The 25,275-nt window shown below is 44.0% G+C and overlaps 2 pseudogenes; one reads left to right on the forward strand and one right to left on the reverse strand.

Annotated features, from left to right (window-relative positions):
* The first annotated feature begins 3,701 nt into the window (after positions 1 to 3,701).
* Positions 3,702 to 4,087, forward strand: LOC113938375 (annotated as a pseudogene).
* A 1,932-nt stretch (positions 4,088 to 6,019) lies between these two features.
* Positions 6,020 to 24,801, reverse strand: LOC113937712 (annotated as a pseudogene).
* Between the last annotated feature and the right edge of the window lie 474 nt (positions 24,802 to 25,275).

The following is a 25,275-nucleotide window of genomic DNA, read 5'->3' on the forward strand; positions in this document are numbered from 1 at the left end:
GGACAACACAAACAAGACAAAACTGGATAAAATAATCTCTGACAATTTAGCAAAAGGAATAACCCTATTCTTAATGAGATTCAAATGAGGTTAAGACTGATTTTTATTAGATTTTGCAGTTATTTAATGCTATTAGAATATTGTTGGTAGGATGGTTAAAAATTGTGAGTGAAATGTAAGTAAATGATTCATTTAAATCTGGATCTAAAGAGATAATAAAGCCAACAGAAGGACCCAGAGTGTGGTCAAGCTGGGGAGCCAAGGGTGGCAGGAAAATGGGTCCAGAGCCACAAAGAGTGCACCGTGAGCTTGCCACATGCAGCCTCAAGAATGAGAACGAAGAACAAGTGATGAATCTGAGTCTTTGAACTCTGACGATAACCAGTACATGTGTACCTCTAAATTACATGGAATCAGAATTTTCAAAAACTTGCAACGCAATTAATACTAAAATCATAATCTGTCTAGCTTAACTTTGAATCTTTGACGATGTGAAATGTTACGCCTTGACTTTAAATTATTGTGGCACATGCAGATTTACACACACACACACACACACACACACACACACACACACATGCACATTGCTGAATAACGAGAGCACAGGACTGAGCTACTTCCCAGACTCTGCCATGAGAAGTCATAGCATAACATTTGGAACATGGTGGGGGGCTCAGTTCCACAAGTGTTAGCAATGATGTGATGATGATGATGATGATGATGTGATGATGATGATGATGATGATGACGTGATGATGATGATGATGATGATGATGATGATGATGATGATGTGATGATGATGATGATGTGATGATGATGATGATGGCTATGATCACAACAATAACAAGAAAAATAGAGAGGCCATGTAACAGGGAGACCTCGCCTGGGATAGAAGTCAGTAGCCCCTCCTGGAGGGAGTGACGTCTCAGCAAGCAAAGAGGAAAGAAGGAGCCCCACTTCCACCTGCAGGCAGACCAGTGTGGCTACCGATTAGCTGCCAGCAGGAACCGCCATGGGTGTGATTCTCTTTATTGGGTGCTCCTCCCAGCAATTGTCTCTATCCAAGCTTTGGACTTCACCCCATCTTGTAGCATTTCTAGCCTCACCCCACCTCTCCAGACCTGAATCTCAGCAATGTTGATTTTGTGCTCCCCTGGAAGCTGCTTTTAAAAATAAATCTTTGAGGTAAGTTTGTCTCTTTCTCTAATAGCAACACATTTAACCATGAGCAGTCCTATGAAGTTAGCAGCAACAGCATCCTCACTGAACATGGAAAGAGGCTGGGGCAGGCATGAACTGAATACTGCATGCTCTTTTAAAGAAGAGGAAACAGAGGCATAGGAAGGAAAGTACCTTGCCTGCGTTCATATAACCTGAAGCAAGTGGCAGGGCTATGGTAAACCCAATTCTGTCTGTCCCCAAAGCTGTGTGTGACAGTAGTGTCTCATTCTCAACACCCTTTATTTTAAGGGTTTGAGGCTCACCCACAAAGCTGTGAGCTCTACAAAGTCAGACACATTACCTGTTTTGTTCACTGCTCTATCCCTTAGCACAGTACTTGGCTAGGGGATTGAGTAGTGCCTCACCTCACCGTTGACTGAACAAATAAAAGAGCAAATGAATTCTGTCTACTTCAGGAGGTGCTAAAGGAAATGAAGGCGAATGTGTTTCGGTGGTGCTTATATTATACACATAGAAAGGGAAAAGACGTTTGAAGTATGGTTTTTTAGCAACTCAGTTAGTTGGGATGTAAACAAGAAACAGCAAGCCCTCCAAGTATGCGTACACAGGGTATTTCATAACACTGAGTGGTGTTCCACGTGACAGAGAGGCTGGGAAGGCAACGGCGGCTGGTAAGGTGCCCTAAAGATGAGTGCAACAGGAAACGACTATCATCCTTCAGCTGGAGGGACAACGAAGAGCCATGGAGTTAGCTGAGCTGGGGGCAGGGGTCACTCAGCAGAGGCTGAGAACTACAGTAACTCAGTCGCTGAGAAGGTGGGGCCATGGGGCATGAAACTTGCAGGCTCCACCAAGGACTCAGTCAACTCAAGACAAAGGGAAAGGGAGAGAAATGCACTGGCTTCTCCCTTCTTCTTGCCTTCAGTCTTCCTCCAGTGCCTCTCTTTGACCAAATGCAAGAAAAGCCCTCTGTCAGGGGAGCCTGGAAAAGTAGCCAGCACGGGTCAGCATCCCCAGATACAGAGCTGGGCAGGGGAGGGAGGAAAGAGGCTCTGGGGGAGCACAGGGACTAATCCTACATGGAAGATGGTAAAACTATCTCTGGGCAAAGGAGGGGTTAATCTTCTTTATTTATTTTTTACAAGATGGCAGATTCAGGAGGAATAGGAGGGAGACATTTGGAAGAGGCCTGAGAAGCAACCACCTCTCGATGTGGAATTCCTGGCTGAGACAGTTGAACGGTGCAGGTTCTGGGGGGCTGGGTGCAGTTGGAGATGTTTGCTTTCATTTGGTCATTCACACAAGGGTGCGGCTCCCTGGGAGGCCAGCTACCCAGGGCCCCAGCTTGTCCATTCAGCCCCCAGGCCCCAGAGAAAATGGCCCCTCAACCAAGAGACCAGCTGACTTAGGAGAGTGAGTTCTATGGTCTAAGGATCCATTGTTCAGATCAGTCTAAGTGTCCGACTGTTCCAAAAAGGATTCTCCAAATCAAAGCATAGAAGACAGACTGACCACCAGAGCTGCAAGGACCCTATGAGCCTGCCTGGTCCTATCCCACTCCCCAACCCTACTTCATATTCTAAATAAAGTAACTGAGGGCCAGGGGATGAAAGAGGCTTCAACCATGGTCATATTGCAACATAACAACAGAATCAGAATATCACCTCAGGTCAGGATTCTCAGAGGGACCAAAGGAGGCATGATGTATAGTGAGTGAGTGAGTGAGTGAGTGAGTGTGTGTGTGTGTGTGTGTGTGTGTGTGTAAGTTTGAAATGGAATGCCTCACAACAATATAAAATGAAAGATGGTAAACTATTTCATAGAGAATCAGTGTTGAAGTAAACTGAGTGATCTGATTGAGAATGATCATACTTGGCACATTAATCTCAATTTTAAAATACAAAATAGTTTGGGGCACCTGGGTGGTTCAGTCGGTTAAGCGTCCAGCTCTTGATTTTGGCTCAAGTCATGGTCTCAAGGTCATGAGATCGAGCCTAACCTCAGGCTCCACGCCCACCTCGGGCTCCACACTCAGCCGGGAGGCTGCTGGTCCCTCTCCTTCTGCTCCTCTCTCTCTCTCTCTCTCAAATAAATAAATAAATAAAATCTTTTAAAAAATACAAAATTGTTAATACTTACAAATTACATTCAATAGAGTGTAATAATTTATTGTTGAAGGTGTTGAAGAAACCAAAAGACCTTTGTCAGCCCTCAGTTGGGGATGTCTCAAAAAGATGCAGAGACAGAGCTAAATGTGCAATGGCCCTGGGACATGTCCTGGAAACCACTTTTAAAAATAAATCTCTAGAGGCATTTCCAGCAGAGCCTCGTTGCTGAGAGCCGGGACAGACATGCTGTTCCTGGTCTGGGTTCCTGTCCAGGTCCTGCCCAGGCGGCGACTGCAGTAGAAGAAAGGAGGTGTTGGACGTGCTGGCCCACTGCTGAGAAAATGGCCCCTCAACCAAGAGACTAGCTGACTTAGGAGAGTGAGTTCTTGCCTAAGCCCTACCTCAGCTCAGAATGAACTCTATGCCCAGCACCACCAGCCTCATCGAGGACATCGACAAGAAGCACTTGGTCCGAATTCAAGAAGGAAGGACGCTTATTGGTTTTATAAGAAGCATTGATCAATTTGCTAATTTGGTGCTACATCAGACTGTGGAGCCTATTCATGCGGTCAAAAAATACAGTGATATACCTCAAGGGATTTTTGTGGTCAGAGGAGGAAATGTGGTCCTACTAGGGGAGAGAGTCTTGGAAAGGAGAGTGACATACCCCATCAGCAAGCATTTGTTGAAGAAATCCTAGAAGAACAAAGGGCAGAACAGCAGACCAAGCTGGAAGTTCAAGCTCTGCAGGATTGGGGTCTCTCCACTCCTCAAGCAGATACCTTTGATGAGGACTAGGTCAATTGCTGAGAGGCCATTGCTTTTGGGGAGCAGGGGTTATCACTGAACGAAAGGGACATCCTGGTCACCTCACACATTTGACTAGAGACTGTAGAGTTTTGAAAAGTCATTTTTATTTTGAATTCTTTCACACGTGCAACATGAAGAAATCACGTGTCCTTTTTTCCCCCTTATTAATGGCAAAATCATTGTTCGGAAAGAACTGTGGCATAGTCTCCTTTCACACGTTGCTGTGGAGCCAGGAACTACTTTAGGTTGCTCTTCTTGTGCCAAATTAGTGGTTACAGGAGACATTCTTCATTTACTTATAAATAAAATACGAATCTCAAAACTCAAAAATGAATAAACAAACAAACAAATAAATCTCTGGAGACTTTGGCCAAGAGCAACTATAAAAGCTAAATAGGGTACATAAAATAACAGTTAAAAGTCACCAGAGAATAAAAGCAGCCAGGACTTTAGAGCCCAAGGTTCTGGAGAAAAGGGAAATGCAGTGAGTAAAACCCAAATTTCCTTCATGTTTTCCCTTCCAGGCATTTGCCAGTTCGCAAGGGGTATCAATGAGTTAGAGGAGAAACATTGGTCTAGAACCATAGTAGCCTAGGTGGTCTGAGAAGCCAAAAACTGAGGTGCAAATCTACCAAAGAAGCCAGAACACAGGGAACTCTTATCCTGGAAAAAGAGCCTAAATAGAAATAAGCCAGGCATTTTGCATTTGATTTCCCCTAAAGGAATTGTTTCATTCCTAAGCTTTCCACATGATAGGCAAACGGCCAAGAAACTAAGCAGTAAACAGCTTCTAAAAGGTTGAAAAACCAGCCAGAGTTTGAGCAGTCTCAAAGTGCTAAGGAGAAAAAATATTGATGTCCAGGGCCCACCAAGGAGGAGAAATTTCAGTAAATAACCTAGGTTCTTATCGAGACAGATGAAGGATATTATCCTAAGAGATGAGACAAACCAGGCAAAGACCAGCCCTCACAAAGCCTAAAATCCAACTTCAAAATATCTCAATTCCTGACAGGATCGGGGTGTTCTGTCTGCTAGGGGAAAAAAAAAAATCCTCTCCAAAGGAAGGCAAAATTATTCAGAGCCTCAACAATTCTTCAGTCCCAGTATCCATTATTCAAGCAAAACTTATGCACCATGCTAGGAAATAAAACCAAATCAAAAAAGAGAGATAGAGGGAGAAACTACAGAAAAACATATAGATGACCTAGATACTGTAGTTATCAAAGACCATGAATCTAGGATTAATGTTCAAATAGATGGAAAGATAGAAACCTGGAATCTATTTTATTTTATTTTATTTATTTTTTATTATTATTTAAGACCTTTATTAACGGGTGCTTGCCGTTTGTTGATTTTTTTGAAAAAATCAAGTTGTAAACTTTGTATTACAAATTAAAAATGAGGTTCTTAAAAATCTCAACTTGACCAGATATGAAACAATTTAAAAACCTTTAAAGGTGTATTGAGAAAAACCAGGGTTTTTTTTTTTTTTTAAAGATTTTATTTATTTATTTGAGAGAGACTGAGAGATAGAGAGCACGAGAGGGAAGAGGGTCAGAGGGAGAAGCAGACTCCCTGCTGAGCAGGGAGCCCGATGTGGGACTGGATCCCGGGACTCCAGGATCATGACCTGAGCCGAAGGCAGTCGCTTAACCAACTGAGCCACCCAGGCGCCCAGGGTTTTTTTTTTTTAAACACGTTTGTCATTATCAAAAAGAGATGTCTTTAGGTAAAAATAATAAAAACCCCATGCTGCATAGATAATGCAAATAGTTCTATTTATCTGGTCAGTGGGCAAAAAGCAAGCACTTAAGGTCTTCAGCTCCAATCTTTTGTTCATTTCTTATTGCTGGAATTTCATCTTCATTTCTTCGTGTTGGGTGACTAAACCGGATGATGGTAGAGATGGTAAGCCGGCATTTACTCAGCCCCGCCCTGCTCAGCCTCGGGAGCGGACAAATTCTCAGCTGGTGGATCGGCTGCTTTTGTCTCTTTGCCATCTTGTGGTTTAGGGTTTTCTGGGCATCTGCGTCGGTCATTGAAGTTGCGGCGCTACCAACATTGAGGTGGCTGCTGACCTTGGGTCTCATCTCCTTGATTTTCCTTATCTTCCTCATTGCCATCCAGAGGCTGTCTTTGGCGAGGAGGACCCCTGCGGAATCGTGGTCTATAACCCCGATACATATTCTGTCTCACTGGTCTACCTTGCTCTCCTGCACCCTGGTTGTCAGCACCTTCCATCCCTTCTCCCTGCACAGGAGGGTTGGAATACTGCGGTCCACACCCAGAGGGTCTCCGCATGTAGTAAGGTGGGAACCGTCGCCCGCGGTAGGGCCGGCGCTGTTGGGCCTGACCTTCGGGAGCACTTTCCGATCCCTCGTTCTTTTCCCCACTCACTATGCTGGTAATTCTGCTGGGAATGGCGTGGAGGACCCCAGTGACGTGGATAGCGTCTAGAATGGTTACGGTCTGCTGCATGTTTACTGCCTTGCACTGGAACTCCACCAGGGCCTGTCACATTTGCTGCCCCTGCACCCTTTTCTCCTTCAACAACAACAAACTCCACAGTCTCTCCATCTCCTGCACTGCGAAGGTACTTCCTGGGGTTATTCTTCTTTATGGCGGTCTGGTGTACAAATACATCTTCCTTGGTGTCCTTCCTGTTGATGAAACCAGATCCGTTTCTTATATTGAACCATTTTACTGTTCCTAAAACCTTCGTTGCGATGACCTTCTTGTCCCCGCCAGCACGCGCCACCGATGTGAGGCCGCCCGGGCCGCCGCTCCCTGCGCCGCTGCCCACGGTGCCAGGCTTGGTGTGGGCAGCGCCAAGGGCGGGGGTGGCGGCGGCGGGGTCTCGGCCTCGCTGCTCATAGTTGCGGTGATGGTGACCGGGGCCGGCGGCAGCAGCGGCTCCTCGCGGGGTGTGATGGTAACTAGGCCGGCGGCGGGGCTGCTCAGGGCTCTCTGCGGTCCGCTCTCCGCTCCCGCTACCGCTCGAACTTGGAATCTATTTTAAAAGCAGCAAACAAAAATTCTAGGACTCAGAAATATGATAACTAAAATTAAGGATTCAATAAACAGGTAATAGGGAGGTTTAACAGCAGATTAGACACAACAGAAAAGGGGATTCGTAAATTGGAAAACAGGTCGGTAAAAAATAATCAAACTGAAAGAGAAGAAAAAAAGATTAAACACATGGACACATAGCTACACAAAAAGAGAGACAGAGAAAGAAAAAGAAACAGAGAAAAGAGCACAAGAGACACAGAGAAAAGAACCAACATATGTGGAATTTGAATCCCAGAAGAGAGGAAACGGACCAGGATCAGTATTCGAAGAAATCAAAAGCAAGAATATACATTCAAGTAGCACGGACAAACTCATATAAAATCAAAGAAAAGTACACAAAGGCACATTATGCTAAAGCTTCAGAAAAATAAAGAGAGAGGGCGCCTGGGTGGCTCAGTTGGCTAAGCGACTGCCTTCGGCTCAGGTCATGATCCTGGAGTCCCGGGATCGAGTCCCCACATCGGGCTCCCTACTCAGCGGGGAGTCTGCTTCTCCCTCTGACCCTCTTCCCTCTCGTGCTCTCTGTCTCTCATTCTCTCTCTCTCAAATAAATGAATAAAATCTTTAAAAAAAAAAATAAAGATAGAAAGAAAAATCTTAAGACAGCCAGAGGAGGAAAGCAATTTAAAAGGTGCAATGAAAAGACCCACTCTACACAAACAAGAGAAGCCGGAAACCTGTAGAATGACAGAGCTAAAAGGCTGAGGGTGGAAAGAAGTAACTGTCAGTCTAGAATTCTACATCCACTGGAAATACCCTTAAAAACGAATATGAAAAGAATTTCAAGCAAATAAAAAATTAGAAAATGTTATTATCAACAGACACATATTAAAAGACATACTAAAGGAAGTTATTCTGATAACATGATCCTACTTGGAAGAATAGTAATGCAGAAAGCAATAGATAGCACCAGAAATGGTAAATAGGAGAGCAAATCAAAATGAGTATTAACTCTTTAAAACAGTAGATAATGTCTTGTGGGACTTCAAATACATAGAGAAGTAAAATACATGACCAAAATAGCATAAAAGGAAGAATGGAACTGGGTAAATGGAATTAAGTTGTTGTAAGGTCCATGTATTGTCTAGGAAGTAGTAAAATTATTAATTGAAGAATAGATTCTGTGAAGGCATATGGTATATCTTTAGCAGAGTGTGGCAAACTATCACCCACATCCAAATCCAGCCCACAGTCTTTTTTATACAGCTTGGGAGCTAAGAATGGTTTTGCATTTTTAGAGAATAGTTGAAGGAGGAGGGAGATGAGAAAGGGGGAAGAGGGAGTCAGTGTCCCTCTACACCTAAAATATTTACTATCTGTCTCTCCACAGAAAAAGTATGCCAACCCCTGCCCTAGGGTAACACTAAATAAATAATAATAGAATTTATAACTAACACACTAATAGAAGAAGGAATTAGAATAATGAAAAGCACTTTATTAAAAGAAGGCAGTGGAAATAAAAGAACAAAAACCAGATCGAGCAAATTTAAAACAAATAAGATGATAGAATTAACACCAAAAAATGAAGAATTTGATAAAGGTAAGTGGGCTCAATTATCCAATTAAAATTAAAAGGCTATCCAGACTGGTAAAAACAACACAAAACATCAAGACCCAACTATATGCTGCTTACATCAGATGGACACACAAATGTTGAAAGTCAATATGCCACAGAAAGACTAACCAAAAGAAAGCTGGCTTATCTATATTGTTATCAGACAAAGCAAGACTTTAAAGCAAGAAGTATTTCCAGAGATAAAGTGGAGCATTTCACAATAACAAAAATTTGATTCAGCAGCAAGATTTAATAATCTGAAATGTGTATGCATCTAAAAACAAAACTTAAAACATGCAGAGCCCAAACAGAACTAAAAGGAAAAACAAGTAAATCCAATAGCATAGTTGAAGATTTCAAATCCATTTTCAGCAACTGATAGACTAATCACACAATGAATCAGTAAAGATAAAGGGGACTTCAACAACATGAGAAACAAATTTGACGTCGCTGGCATAGGTAGAACGCTGAACCCAGCAAAAGTAGAATGACGTTATTTTCAAGTGTGCATGGGATATTTAACAAAAGAGACCGTATTCCAAATCATAATGCAGATGTCAATAAATTGCAAAGGGTTGAAATTTAAACAGAGTATGTCCTTTTAGTAAAGTGTGAAAAAAAATCCTAAATATGAAACACTTTAAAAATCCTCAAATGTTTGGAAATTACTAAATAACACTTCTAAATAACCTATGATTCAACAACTAAATCAGAAATTTGAAATTTCCAGGGAAATTAGAAAATACTCTGAACTGGATAATAATGATGAAGCAACATGTCAAAAAATTGTAGCACAGCACTTCAACTAGGCTTAAGGGAACAATTCATATCCTTAAATGTATTTTTTAGAAAAAAAGAATAGCAGAAAATCAGTGATCTAATGACTACCTCAAGGAGTTAGAAAAGAACACCAAATTTAAGGCAAATAAACTAGAAGGAAAGAAATAATAAAGATATAAGCAATAGATGAAATAGAAAAAAAAATAGAATAGAGAAAAACCAACTAAGCCCAAAACAGATTCTTGGAAAAGACTAATAAAATTTACAAATCCCTAGAAAGATTGATCAAGGAAAAAAAGGAACACATTATTAATACCACTAATGAGAAAAGGTGTCCTCACTAGAAATTCATACAAATATCAAAGAGACAATGAGAAGATGTTATGAATAACTTTGTGCCAATAAATTTTATAATTTAGATGAAATGGACAAATTCTGTTTTAAAAAATCATAACCTGAAACGATTAACTCTAGAAGAATTAGAAAGTCTTAATTATCCTATTTACTAAAACCAAACATTGCATTCCCATGACCTAGCAATTCTACTTTAATAGATATGCCTACCTAGATGCATGGAAAGATGTGTGAAAAATGTTCATAGGGACACTTGCCCTAGTAGATAAAAACTAGAAACTACCCAAATGTCCCCCAATAGTAGAAAGGCTAATTATATCATGGTTACAATGGAATATTATATACAACAGTGTAAAAACTGAACAGGCAACAACATGGATGAATTTCACAGACACTATGTTGAGTGAAAAAAGTCAGATACAAAAAGATACATACAGTAGTTCCCCTTTATCTGCAGGGGATATGTTCCACGACCCCCAGTGGATGCCTGAAACCATGGACAGTACCAAACCTACATATAGTATGTTTCTTTTCCTATACATACATAATGAAAAGTTATGTGAATGTGGTCTCTCTCTCTCTCATACACACACACATACACACATGCAATACAAAATAGCTTATTGTATTGTACTCACCCTTCTTCTTGTGATGATTGACATAATAAAATTATACATAATAAGATGAAGTGAGGTGGGATGCCAGCATTGTGATGTAGCATTCAGCTATTATTGACCTTCCAACACTATGTCAGAGGGATTATCTGCTTCCAGACCCCAGGTGACCATGGGCAACTGAAACCACAGAAAGCAAAGCCTCAGAAAGCAAAACCATGGATAAGAGCGTGGGGGGTGGGGCATCTCCTGAACTGTGTCATTCCATTTATATGGCAACACAGATCTATTTTCGATAGAACACAGATGTTGACTACTCTATGGAGATAATGCTGGGCAGGGCATACAGGAGGCTTTAGGAGTGTGTGCAGTGTTCTCTATCTTGATCAGAGTATGTTCACTAGGTAAAAATGTATCAGGAGGCATCCTCCATATTGTGTACTTCTCTGAATGTGTAATGACTTCACTTTTTAAACTTACAAATAAATACTAAGTAAGCCTCTGATGCAATTTTGTTTCTGGGACTTTGTCTCTTTCTAACAAAAAGCAGACAGCAGTGTAATAGTTAACCCCCAATATACTCTCACAAATAGAACTTGAGAGCATTTTAAGAGCTTCCAACCTAAGATCATGCTTTTCCTATTTATTGGAAGAATGATTTCTCTTCTGCTTGGGAATAAACAATTCTCTGTATTTGTTGGGTCTACAGCATAATGAGGACAGAATGTAAGATTAGAAGAAAAGGGGTTTACCCCATCCTATAAGCTCTATCAGAGGGATCAGCCCATTAAAGGAAAGGCATGCCTAATGGAGGGGCCAGTGACCGATTCTGAACTTTCTAACTATTGGGCTTGCAAAAATGGGTACTTACAATGGAACCATCCAAGCATTCAATATTCAGTGTACTCTTCACCCCTAAAGGATTGGATGACTGAAGGGTGCCTTTCACACCAGAGGGGTGGACACTTTTGCAAAACGATGGGATTCACCAGACAAGTCCTCCCACAAAACAGGGATTTCTGGAGAGGAAAGAAAATCTCACTGGAAACAAATTAAAAAGGTAAAAAGATAAAGCTGTTTTTGCCATGGTAACTAAGGTTTGCCCATACCTAGATTTATTTCCTTGACTGAAGTGGCTTTGTGGGTGTAAGTGATTTTTGAAGAAAGTGATTTTTGAAGAGCAAATTAAAAAGACTTTTTATAAGTCCCACTAGACAACAACATAGTATTAGCTAATGGCACTTGCCATCTCTAAAATAATTACTTTTGTAATAATCTGTTTATTAATGAAGTGATCTACAAAGTGGATAATAGTTACTTAAGATTTCAGGCACAGGGATTCTTCTTTCCAGTTCATTTTGCTTTTTTTGCAAAAGTACACCATGAAGTAACTCAAAATTTGCTGACAGATTCTAAGTACAATAATTTCAGAAATGCATGTTCAAGCAGGTTGAATAAACCCATATTTCTTGTATTGTGCCCTTAAATTATTCCCTCTGGTGATGGAAATGTTCTAAAATTGCTTGTGGTTGATGGTTGCACATCTCTGTAAATTTACTAAAATTGACTGAATTGCACACTTAAAATGGGTAAATGTTATGGTCTACAAATTACAACTCAATAAAGCTGTTTTGGGGGAAAAAAGCAATTGGACATTTAAAAAATTATTTCCTGTTTCCACTCTTTTGTCAGAGGAATGTTGAGCATTGAGAAGGGAACATTCTGGGGAGAGATGGCAACTATACAAAAGGTAGATGCAAGATGGAGAAAAGAAGATCCAAGAGTCCTAGTGGACCACAAGCTAAACAAAGAACACGAGTGAGCAGCAGAATGTTACTTTTAAGAAATCAAGCCTCCTATTGGGAAATGTTCTAAAAGCAGCACTTCCTTGTCCGCAGAAAAACAGGATCCTGGGTACTCCCAAACTCAGCACTTCCTCACTTGCTACTCCTGCTAATTCCTTTTATCTTTGTTAATTACCACTCTGTTTAGTCCTTGGGTTACTATTCCTGCTACTTCCTTTTATCTTCATTAATTACCACCTTGTTTATTCCTTATGTTGTCTGGTAAAGCCTAGCACCCACAGGCATGTGGACTGGACCTCTATGAGGGCAGGAACTGTGTTGTATTCCTCCTTGGATCCAGGGTCAGTGAAAACCCCAGCCAGTGCCAAGCACAAAATAGGTATTTAGTAAGAGCAGTTTCTGCCTTTCCAGCCCAGTGTATAAACAAGTTGTCCAAAACCTTTCCTTCTAGACTCTAAGGTGCCCAATCAATACCACCCTTATAGCATAAACTTGATGAAAGTTGCCATGGCACTGCCACGTGAACGATCTAGAAACAACCTGCCCAGAGGGCCAGCTGGATCCCAGCAATTGAACTGGAGTTGGACTCCACCAACTGGGGGCCCTTCCCCCCTCTGCAGCCATCCAGCCCCTGCTCAGCATCCCAGTCAGTTCACGGCCTCCGCCCCCAGCCAAGCCCTTCCTGCACCCAGTGGGCTCTCTTGCTGGAAAACAGTTCCGGGTGTCATCGGGGACCCCCTCCCCAACAGGTGCCCAAGGCCTCTCTCCAATGAGGCTGGGCTCAGTTCCCACCCAGGGCCCAGACCGGCCCAGCTGAACACAGTGAGAACTGGGCTACAAGTGGAGTTCCTGATGGTCAACAGGGAGCATATGAGAAGGATGACCAGAGAAAGACATCACAGGCTCATTGTCACACTCATTATCCCAGAGCAGCAGCTAGTCACAGAGCCGGGATGAGAACCCAGGGCCCTCGACTTTGGGCCCAGTCTCTGCCATGGGTTGGTCAGGCTCTGAGCCTCAAGGTCTCATCTGTAAACAGGGCATTGGCTTGTCTCTCTCTCAGCTTTGCCGTGGGAGACAAGGCTGTGGATGTTCCGATGCTGGAAGAAACATCCCAGCACAGAAGGCCTGAGCAGGAGATGCCTCCACTGCTCACTTCTGCAGGGCCTGAGAGCCAGTTTCGGGGGCAGCAGGTTTTAGCCAGACACGGCCGCGTTTGCACCTGCCCTGGGACCTAAATGCCACCGTCGCAGAGCTGCTCCTGATGCCTTGATGAATCACGAGGTTTCTAACCTGCGTTTTGGGGAATCTCTTTACACTCTCCCTGACAACGCTGTTACTTTGGGTTAAAAACAAACTTTTGCAGCTGTGTAACCTTTAGTCAACAAAGATTGTCAGATCTGAATTCAGAAAATAACACTGTTCCAAACTCCTGTAGCTGAGAAAGCCCAAGCTGACAAAATCCAGGAGGGGGAATTGCTGTGAGCTGGGGATGCTGAAGGGAAAGCAAGGGAGGCTAGTTACATTTCATACTAGCTGGAAATGTCTGACTTCTGTGACATTTTGGAAAAACAAGCTGCAATAATGTCACCACTAAATTAACACCATTAGAGAAAAGTGATTATTAGTGTTGAGAATTATGGGCTCTAAGAATAATACTACGTACAGTACAGCATCAGAGTGGTTAAAATCCCAGCTTCTAGAGTCAGCCCCTAGTTCGAATCTCCGCTGCCCTGTTTTACCCTGGCACGGTGTATCACTCAGCCTTCCCGCAGTTCTGATTCTCCATCTGTTAAGTGGAAATAATGCCCAAACCATCAAGATAGTGAGGAAACAAATTAAATGAGACCATATACAAAGGGCTTGTAGTCGGCAGAATAATAGCCCCCCACACACAAGATGTCATTGTCCCATTCCCCCAAACCCATTAATATGGTAGCTTACATGGCAAAAGGAACTCTACAGATGTGATCAAGCTAAGGACCCAGAGATGGGGATTTGAATCTAGATTATCTGGGCGAGCCCAATATAATGTAACCACAAGAGTCCTTCAGAGAAGGGAGGTAAGAGGATCATGATCAGAAGAGATATGTTACCAGAAGCAGAGAGAAGGATAGATAGAAGGGTAGACAGAGATTTGCAGATGCTACACCGACTTTAAAGATGCAGGAAGGGGCCAAAAGCCAAGCAAGCCAGATGGGCTCCTGAAGCCAACAAAGGCAAGAGAAAGGATCCTCCCCTAGAGCCTCCAGAAGGAACACAGCCCAACAGACAACTTGATTCTGGACTTCTGACCTCCAGAACTGAGAGAGAATACATTTGTATTGTTTTAAGCCTCTAATTTTGTAGTAATTTGTTACGGTAGCAAAAGGGACCTAACACAGGGCTTTTGAGCCCACTTAGCGCTGGGCCTGGCACATTTTAAGTTCTCAAAGACAGCTGGTAATAGTAGTTATTAATATGTGGAGGGACTTCGTGATTTTTCTGTGGCAAAACACCTTTCATCCCTCCCATGATGTCCCACTGAGGGACTTTCTCTCCCCATTCGGTCATGTCCATCGACAGGCGCCCCTTCCTCCCAAGCAGCCCATCCCTTGGGGCCGCTCTGAGATGGCTGTAGGGAGTTCATTCTTTCATGGACCTGAAATCTGCACATCAGACCCCTATGAAATCTGCCTGGGCCCCTCTGCTCCTGACACCCTTCAGATAACCACAGACAGGCCTCAGCTAAGCCCACAGGCCTCACAGCTAAAGCCTGAGTCCATTCTGGGCTGTGCTGCTTGGTGCCACGTTCCTGTACCTTTCTCTCAAACTGCAGCTACTGCATCTTTTAGCCCCGAACTTGTGCAGGGCTGTTTGAACCCACATGCTCAATCCTACCATTGGTCTGGTTCATCTCCTATCTTGGTACTTGAGCCTATTTTTGGGCCTTGTTGGGCCAAATATATCCCCTACGTGTCATCTAAAGACTGGTTAAGTATTCACTAAGTTATCTATGTCTGCACCACTAGTAAAAATATCAGATGGAACCACGACTGCAGCCTTTCACTAGAAATTTACTTTCGCACTGACAGAGATCCGCATCTTCGGGTATGGCCATAGTATAATTTTAAATTCACCTACTACACATACCAGGCTGAAGTTACAATTACTTTGTCTTGTGCACAGATTTCTCATGAGATTCTGTGACAAATACTGAGCTGAGGTAGGCTTTGCTTCTACCATAACTAACACAATTCCCTGACATGATAATCTAGCAAGCCTATCACAAAACTGGAAATATAGTTACCTTGTTGTGACTTGCTCTTAAAGAAGCCACACGGGCTTCTAGAGAATTCCCCATTTTTCACATGCTCACAAATCAACTTTAAATAATCAACTGAAAGAGGTGGATAGGATAGCCCACTTTTGGAATTTGTAGAATCATTCTCTCTCCCCATTAAGATAAGCTACATTTTCCTATCTCAAGCGTTCCATTTTCTCTCCCAGTCTCCATGTTTCTTAAAGATTATCAGCAGAGACTCTACAGCGTCGGTGGTGAGTTCTCTACTCCCTGGAGTGTAATTTGTCCTGGCCAAGAGACTTGAGCTCATTTACAGCAGGTTGGTGCTTGTTATAATCTCTTTACTCATCTTGAACTTCAATTTTCTCTTACCACAGTTTTCTTTTTCTTTTTCATCAGTAGATTGCTTGCCTTGGCAAAGAAAAAGGAGGTAAAATTCTGCTTTCTCACTGCCATTCTAAAATGCAAATAACATCATGTTACTTGGTCTGCTACTCATGAGTGGTAGGTTCCTCTTTGCCCTACAGCAGTGACTCTCAAACTTCTCTGGGGTACTTGTTAAAAGGGCAGATTCTCCAAAGAATTCCTCTCTCAGAAGCCAAGTCAATTGCCGTATTAGTAAGGGTAACACTAGGTACAAAAACAAACAAACCCCCAAATTTACAACTGCTCAGAAATGATAGACTTTTGTTTCTTATTCTCTCGAAACTCAAATATTGGTGTTTCAGATCAGTGGGTGGCCCCCTCTAAACAATAATGCAGAGACCCAGGGCTTCCTCAATGTTATTGCTCTGCCGTTCCCAACATGTGGCTGCCAAGGTCTCTGTGCTCACCTGCATCAACATGGAGAAAAGGACAAGGTAATGGAGAACATTCAGGGTACATCTTAATGAGTCAGGTCTGGAAACGGCACATGTTACTTCCATTCATATTCCATTGACATAAGTGCACTTAACTGTAAAGACTGAGAAATAGAATCTAAATGCAAAGGGGGCTGGGAAATGTAGTCCAACTGCAAAGGAGGCTGAGAAATACAGTCTGACTGCAGATGAAGCTGGGAAATGTAGTCTAGCCCAGGAAGAAGAGAAAATGGGTAAGGTAGGATTGGGCTGGGGCGGGAGGAGGGGGGTGTCTGCATTTTCATAAGCCTCCCAACTGATCCTGATGTAGGACCCCACTTAGAGCAACACTGCCCCATGCACCCACAGTGTAGAGCCTCTCTAACCCCATCTGCACTCTCCACCCTTCTCTAATTTTATGAAGCACCAGCAGCTTCCTCAGCCTGCCCTGCTCCCACACCTCTGTGCTTGGCAATTCTTTTTCTCCTGCCCTTCCTCCTATTGTTCATTTGGCAAAATCCTGCTCATCCTTCAGGACTCAGGTCAAGTGTAACCTCTTCTGTACAGCCTTCCCTGACCCGCCTGCCCCCAAATAGCACTGGCAGTATCTCTTCTAATGTCCCTGCTCTACCCGCACTGAATCTCGTTATGGTACTGATCCTGCTGAATGGCATTTGTTTCTATGTATGTGTGTCTTCCTGTTAGACTGGGAGATCCTTGAAGGCAGCGACCTTTTCTTAATTATCTTGGTACCCTCAGCACCTGGCACTTTGCCTGGTACATAGACTCAGTAAGAGTTTGCTTTACAGAAATTTTTAGTATTAGACAACTTCCCACCATCACCAGTCAGGTCCTTTCTTGATTTTCTGCTCATGTCAAATAAGAAAAGCTTTTGGGGGGGGGGGGGGGCGCCTGGGTGGTTCAGTCATTGAGCATCTGCCTTTGGCTCAGGTCATGATCCCAGGGTCCTTGGATCGAGCCCCACATCGGGCTCCCTGTTCCGTGGGAAGCCTGCTTCTCCCTCTCCTACTTCCCCCTGATTGTATGCCCTCTCTCACTGTCTGTCAAATAAATGAAATCTTTACAAAAAAAAAAAAAAGCTTTTTTTGTTATCCATACAATTTTGCTGTCCTCAGTCATTAGATTTAATTAGGTCTGCATGACTCTACTACACTGAGCCCCCCCCCCCCCCCGCCTCCTTTGCCAACAAGGTGAGCTTTCCAATAGCCACTCTGCTTTCATCAACACCTCTCACCTTACCATTTTTCTTCAAGAACACTGGCAATTATACATTAAGAATTCTATCAATAAGAGTTCTTGAGCCATCTTCCCTTTTGGGGTCTCATGTCATATCCTCTGACTTTGTGGAGACCTTCAGAAGCCTGAATTCCTGAAATCCAGTAAAATGCATCCTACCGTGCCCACTCATCCCCTCTCGGCAAATCACGGAAGCTGAGATGATTGCTGTGGTAGTCAGCCTCCAAGATGGCTCCCAGTGATCCTACCTCCTAGTACTCACAGCCTTGGTCCCTTCTCACATTAAACTGTTGGTCTAGACTGTTCATCCGAGAAAAAAAAAAAAAAAGGACATTGCAGTTTCTGCCTGGTGCTCTCTCATGCTCTCTCTCACTCTCACTCTCTCACACACATCACTTGTTATTCAAGGAGAAACTGGCTGCCATATCTTGAGGGGGCCCTATAAAGAGATCCACATGGCCAGGAGCTGAGGCCCCCAGCCAACAGCCATGCGAGTGAGCTTGGAAGCAAATCCTCCAGCCTTAGCAGATAACTGTAGCCCCAGATGATGTCTTCCTGCACCTCATGAGAAATCCTGAGCCAGAACCACCCAGTTATATAGCTCCTGGATTCCTAACCCTCAGACACTGGGCAAGATAATGGATGTTGTTTAAGCTGCTCAGTTTGGGGGAAATTTGTATTTCCATAGCTAACTAACACACTTGGGCTTCTCTCTCTCATTCTAATTGAGCTTCTGGTCTCCTTTAGGTCAGACCTCACTGGCATGAGAGGTACAACCATCAGCTGGGGATGTCCAGAGCTTACCAGGGCCAGGTACCTGGTATATGATTAGGTAGCAAAAAGGCACCACACAACATCCAACTTCAATTCTGGTTTTGAGATGTGTGTCCAGAATGAGCCAGCTATATCTGCCATCTAGCCATAGGTTGTGTCAGATTCCACCCTGAGGACAGAGCACCTGCCCCCCTCTCTATGCATCTGCATTAAAATTTTTAGACTCAGGATTCACCAATTTTTATATCCTTTGTTGTTAGGAATATAAAAAGCAATTTTAAAAGGAAAGTTAATGGCTTAGAACAGCGTCTGGTACACAGTGAGTGCTAAGCTAATACCAGATATTGTTGATATGTTCATCAGCAGTATGTCATTATTTTATAGACTGTCATCCCAACTAACATTTCTGTTGCTTTTGAACACATACACATCTACAACCACATGTCGCTCTTGATTCCCAGGAAAAAGAGCCTTGATTATCAGGGTGAGGTCATATCTGCAACCCTTTTAAAACCCTAAATTCAGTTCAATAGGATTAGTCTGCAGACTGGTATGAAAATATGTCAGGTCCCAGATATTGTTCTGACTCTCTCCAAGCCCTCCTAGGTTTCCCTAACCCATTTCTTCTAATGTTTAAGTTCTAGCTCTTTTTAGTGAAATTTTACATTTAGCCAGAACTCTCTGGCTAATTTTGAAATTGACCTAAAGCTACAATGACATTATCAAGGGTTTAGACGTTAGCCAGAAGATACTAGTTGCTTTCTAGGAAAATTCACAGCCACCTAAAGAAAACATGTCTGATTGGCAGCCCTTTTCCTGAATTGGCAATAAGTAAATCTATAAAGGATTGAAATGTTTTTTTAATGAAATCGTCAGGTAAATATTTTTCAAAGGTTTAGAAGTAGTGAAAAATGTTAACATAACAGGCCTGTAGTGTTACACTTTTCCACGTTTGTCTCCAAAGTCTAGAGGAGAAATCTTTTATCTCAACAATACTACATTCTTCAATTTATAACAGTCTCTGATTTTTAAGTAGTTTCTATTCAAAACATCTTTTATTACCTGATACAAATGTGCCTTCCTTTATACAGTCAGGTAACCTAACTCATGTGCCCTTTTTTCCCTTAGAGAGACTAACTGTAGAACCCATTCATCTTGTATGCTTGATGCCTCTAACCCCACCTCCTCCCTTTGGGTTCTGTCTGTTGTATTTCCTTCCTAAATGTCTCCTTTTGCCCCATGTTTTAACCTGTAAGTTGCTCAAGACCTCTTGAAAGTAAGCAGATGACAAGTCTTAAATAAATAAAAATAAATGAATGTGTTTCTGACCAGTTGGATATGAACAGAATTTCTAATAAATCAGCCACACATTAAATATCAAAGGGAAAAGCTTCACTTAGGGAAGCCCATGCATCCTTTTTGTAATGCAAACTGGCAAGTTCTTCTGTTATATCATTTTGAATTTTCAAATATCATATTTTCTTACAGCAAGATGCACCTGGACCAGATGGTGATTTTTATCACAGACTTTGGGCTATATTTAAGGCCCTTAGTAAATATGCAATAGGTACCCTGAGTTCAGGCCCTGTTGCCTCTGGTTCCCTGAGGACAGAGCCTCTGGGGCCAATGTGTTGACAATCATGTTTCCACTGGGCATGACCTCACAAATTCCTCCTCCCAGATCCACTTCACAGGAAGAGTATGCAGCTTCACAAATTCTAGTAGGGATAAGCACAAAGATGAAACACGCAGTCACATATCCCAAAGTAGCTGAAACCATTAGGTACTTCAAATATCTCAGACTCCAAGAGCGTGTGGAGCTTCGTTCCCGACACCTCTGTCTTTGGGGAGAATAGTGAATTTGTCCCCTGGAGAAAGGGCTGCCTTTTGCTTGCGAACATGACAGGCAGCCTCAGCTTTGGGGATATGGAGATAAACAGCAACTCCTCAGACAGAGCTCTGGACCTGACCATGTTCATTAATTAGCTGATGAAAATGGGTTTTGCTGCCAAAGGCTTAGCACTGTGGTCCCTCTGCCTCCAGCTGTACTCCCCCCACAGCCCATGTGGACCATGACACCCTCTCGGGCAGCCTGAGTCCTGGCAGAGGGCAGAGAGCATGAGGGTCTCCATCCTGGAGACAGTCAAAGCAGGGCAGTCACCTGCCCTGGATGGTCAATGTCCTGCCTCTGGCCCAATTCAGAGCTTCAAAGTGACCACACTAATGACATGGTCCTGGTCCTAAGTTCTACTGAAAACTCAGAGGGAGATAAAAGACAGTGGCACCAGCAGATTCTGTAGTCAAACAGGGAGCAGGCAGGCCCTTTACCTCTTTATTCTCAAAAACAGCTCAAAAATATGTGTACGCAAAGAACTATCAGGATTCTACCTTCACTCAAAAGTCTCCTGAATTTTCCCTTTAGTGAACCTGCTTCAGTGAGTGAAAGAAGTCTCTAATACTCAAATAAAATAAATGCTCCTTACAACCTATCCTACCAATCATTTAGGTTTTCTTTTTGTACTCTCTCATGGGAGAAACATTGGTGCCTTCTTAAATATGGAAAAAGTAAAGTGAACAATTCACCACCCAATACATATGTATGGAGCAACTATTAAATCCATTTCTTTGACCACTGTGTTTGAAGAATCCCTTTATCAATGGGAAGAGTAGAATGTGCTCTCTCTAAAACACCCAAACAGGGTTTCCTGTCAGTTTGGGAGTCAGAACCACCCAGGAAAATTGTTAGTGGCTCTGTCTAATTAGTACTTCTGCCACCTGCAAAAAAAGTGGTACTAAAAAAAGGTGCTGAATTCCTGCCATTGAGAATGAAAAAAGAGAGAGAGAGAGACCACTGGTTTTATTCTGAATCTTAGACTCTAATCATCCATTGATTTGGGCAGAGAAGGAAAACACACTTTCATTTCCACCCAAAGGAAATGATTGCTAACAACAAGTCATGTTTCAGAAACTATCATACCATGAGTCCCCCAGTCTGGGGATCCTACCTCCTCTGCCCTCCTGGTCCCTGCCTTCTGCTCTGGCTAATCTGGGCTCCTCAGCCTCCCATAAAAACCTCCTCATTCCTCAGGTCCAATCTGAAACTGGCCTCCTCCAGGAAGCCATCCTGACCAGCCCAGTTCTTCCAAATCATCCCCTGGACCATACAACACTTAGAGTCTTTCCCCCGCAACTGAGCACTAAGTTATGTTTCTTGGTAACAACCACTGTTACCTTTAACCTCTATCAAGAACCAGAACCAAGTATTGTTGTTTGGCTGCCTTGACCCCTTTTGCCAAACAAACTACCTTATACCTTCCCTGTATTCTGGAGCACCCAGCACAGAGCTGCACCCAGCGGCAGGAGGTCCTCAGCAAATGGCTGATTGAGTGATGAGCATGTGCCTTTGTGATGCATCAAAGAGCAGGGTGGCTACAGTGAAAATTCAGCAGCTGTGACTTCTTGCTTCCTGCTTTAATCAACACCATGGGGTTGAAATGCTGGACACACAGTAGGTGCTAAATATATTTTTCTGGATTGATTAATCACTGGGGTGATGACTTGCCTAGGATCTTTTTTTGATGCTTTTGATGTTAAATGGGGGTTTTAGTGGAGAATCGTGTTAGAAAAACAAAACAGCAGATACAAAACCCAAACCAGCAGAGAGGCCGGCTCTTATTCTGTTTACACCCACTACACTCCTAGAAACAGATGTCGTCTCACACCTGAGGGTTTCTGATGAGGCGTCCACTCTTGTAAGTGACCTGCGCAGTCAGTAATCAAAGAGATGTTTTGCCCTCTTCAACATCAGTTCCCTGTATGTCAAGACTGATTTCCAGTTCTGAGTCCAGGACCAGCTGCTGATAAAGGCAAAATCAGCATCCACTGTGTCTATTTGAAGGGAAAATCACCAGGCTAATGGCAAAAGAAATTGCATTCATGTGTTGAGGAGCCAACCAGCCTCCAATTCCAGCTTGGCCATTTCCTGGATATGTGATTTCAGGAGATCACCTACCCTCTCCTGTGACCCGACTTTTGGGATTGGTCGCACTAATTCCACAGGTTGCGATGACTAACAAGATTTCATGGGTAGAATACTTGAGGCAATGCTTGCGATGTAGTAGCCACTGAGTAAACGAACGTGTTGTTGTGGCTATCATTATAAATGTAAATAAGGAGAGAGGTCCATCTCAGCCACAGTGGGCACTCCAGGCAGTCCTCTCGTGCCTCTCTAGGGCACAGTAGTGGCCTTTCGAGTACAAAGCCCCAGTCTATTGCACAAATAACAGGGGAATGAATGCTCTAGAACATTCCAGTCCACTTCCCTGTGCACCGCCAGTCCACTCCTTCACATTCGTCCTGATCCCAGAGCTTAGCTTGGGGCATCTCCGTCAGGACAGAGAGGGCTGCCTTTTAAAGCACATTCCACAGGGCAGATCCTGCGCTTTATGGAGAAATTTGGGATCAGGACAGAAGTTCCCACGTGCAATATCCAACAAATCCCACTTACCATGCGAGAGATCCTTGCCAACCATGGAACATATTCCTTCCATATGCCACAGAGCAAGCAGGGCATGGCATAACCCAGAACATATCGCAAACACCAGCAAGATCTGTGGAGAAAAGAGAGGAGTTCCCTTACACAACACAAAGCAGATCCAGCATATGTCGCCAAGACCCTTGGGGGAACTGGGGCAGATGACAGGAACAACAGTGCTCCAGATGAAATGGAGCTCACGTCTAGGCCAGAGCAGATCCTTCATAGGCAGCTATGTCCAACTCCCAACAGCTCCCAGCAGGGCAGCGCCCCACTGCAGAGGAAGATCTGGGCTTCAGACTGTGGAAATCCTTATTTGCATTCAGGCTCTGGGGATGAAAGAAGGGTGGCCTGGAGGGAGGGTAGACAAGCCCTCTGTGATTCTAATTCGCACAGCTTTTCCCATTCTACTGACAAGCCAAGGCGGGACCCCGCCCCCAGCGAGCTGCTATCTAGTTTGAACCCTGGAGGAACTGTAACACTCTGGGACTGGCACCCTCACACAGAGGCCAAAGGTGGTCTTCTGTGTAGATGGGGCTACAACAAGGCTTCTCCCCTCTGATAAGGCCAGCAGGGAAACCGGGAGAATCCTCATACCTTCACCTAGAGATGCCACTGAGGAAGGATTTGTGGAGTGTGTTTTTCCTTCTTTCATTTGAGGATCACTCAAAATGATCTCGAAGACATTATGAGTGCCTCAAATTGCCAGAACTTAACCGATCCTAGACCGTGCAAACCTTAGCTACACTTCCATGTTGCCCACAGGTACACTGTCGGGTATGGTGCTGCTGCAGAACGTAGCCCAGTGGATTCCCACATGTTCACACGTGGGGGGGTCCATGCGGATCATTTCAGAGGGTGGCTTCCTACAACACGAATGAACACGGACTCACCTTGCGCCTCTACTCTCTTTCTCTTGGCCTTGCGTTGCCTGAGGTGTCACCTGTTGTTACCTGTTACCTACCTTTTAAAAAATCCCAAGTAATCCCCTTTTCTCCGCTTTCCTATCACAGCACTCTTCAATCACTGTTTATACACCATTTTAACAACTTAGCATTCAGGCCACATCTTCTCCTTCAGGTTTGTTGAGGACCCTTGCGGAGCTCTCCTTCCCCTAGGCCCCCACTACACCCCTCTGTCACTCTTTCTAAAAGACACACCACTTTTCCCAGCTGACCCCCTCATCCAGGGGGGAGTCCTACCAGCAGTGCTTTGCCCTGTCCCCTCCCCTGTCCCCAGGCTTCACACACCAAAACTTTATTCCATTTTTTTTCTTTTTCCGGGAAATGCAGTTACTCTTACACCAATGTGCCATTTCCCTGGTGTCCTCATTCCCTGTCACTGACAGTCCTCCTGCTACCCTCAGTAGATTATTATTATTTATTATTTATCAGCCGCCACACTGTACTCTGCTTCCTACAAGATATTAAAGAAGACACAATCCCTGCACTGAGTTTACAGCCAAGGAGAGCAGAGGCCTGGATTCAGACATCACAGGAGTGAAGCGAGCGCAGGGAATTTGCGGACAGAGGGCTCCCGCTGCCCGGCGCCCCCAGAGGATGAGGGCGGGCCGGCAGAGCCCGCTCCAGGCCCGCTCCTCCCAGTTCCAGCCAAAGAGCCAGCAGCTCCCTACTTTACCAACACGCCCTCCCCAATTGCTACTCAGGCCTCAGGCCTCTGCAGCTCCGTCAGGGGGAGCGGAGGGTGCGCGGGTGAGGGGGGAGGTTGAAACCCACAAGCCCTTACCTTCAGGCTGGGAGTAGGGGCTATATTTCCTCTGAAATTCAAAACCAGACGAGGGGGAGGTAGGGGAGGAAGGAGAGGTCAGGGAATAAAAAACAGAGCTGGCGAGTTACCAGGGAAGACTGGTGCTGAAATGGAATGTTCTGGCATAATGGAAAATCCCGCACTGGGGGTTGCCACGGGCCTCCAGCCAAACCCTTTCCTATTAGGGTTGACGTTAGGGTCTGTGTGGACAGCAAGTGTAGACAGAGAGGTGAAGGGGCTAAGAAAGTCAGTGTAGATCGTGGTGGCATGTGTGTACGTGGGGGGGGGGGGTGTCAGTGTAGACATGCAAGGCTGGTGTGGCCTGAGTAGGGGCTGACTAAACAGAGAGGTCGGGTGGATTCCAGTGGGTCAGTGTAAACAGGAAAGTCCTCGTGCAATGGGGAGAGTCGAGTCTGGACAGACGAGAGGGTCGCTGGACAGGATGGGCGGGCTAGTCGCGGTTCTTCAGAGATTTGAACAATTCCTTCTTTCCGTGGCTGGAGTGTCCTAGGGAGGGCGGAAGCTGAAAGACGATTGGACTT

This window comes from Zalophus californianus, chromosome 8 (assembly GCF_009762305.2).
Source record: "Zalophus californianus isolate mZalCal1 chromosome 8, mZalCal1.pri.v2, whole genome shotgun sequence".
NCBI classification, from domain to species: Eukaryota; Metazoa; Chordata; class Mammalia; order Carnivora; family Otariidae; genus Zalophus; species Zalophus californianus.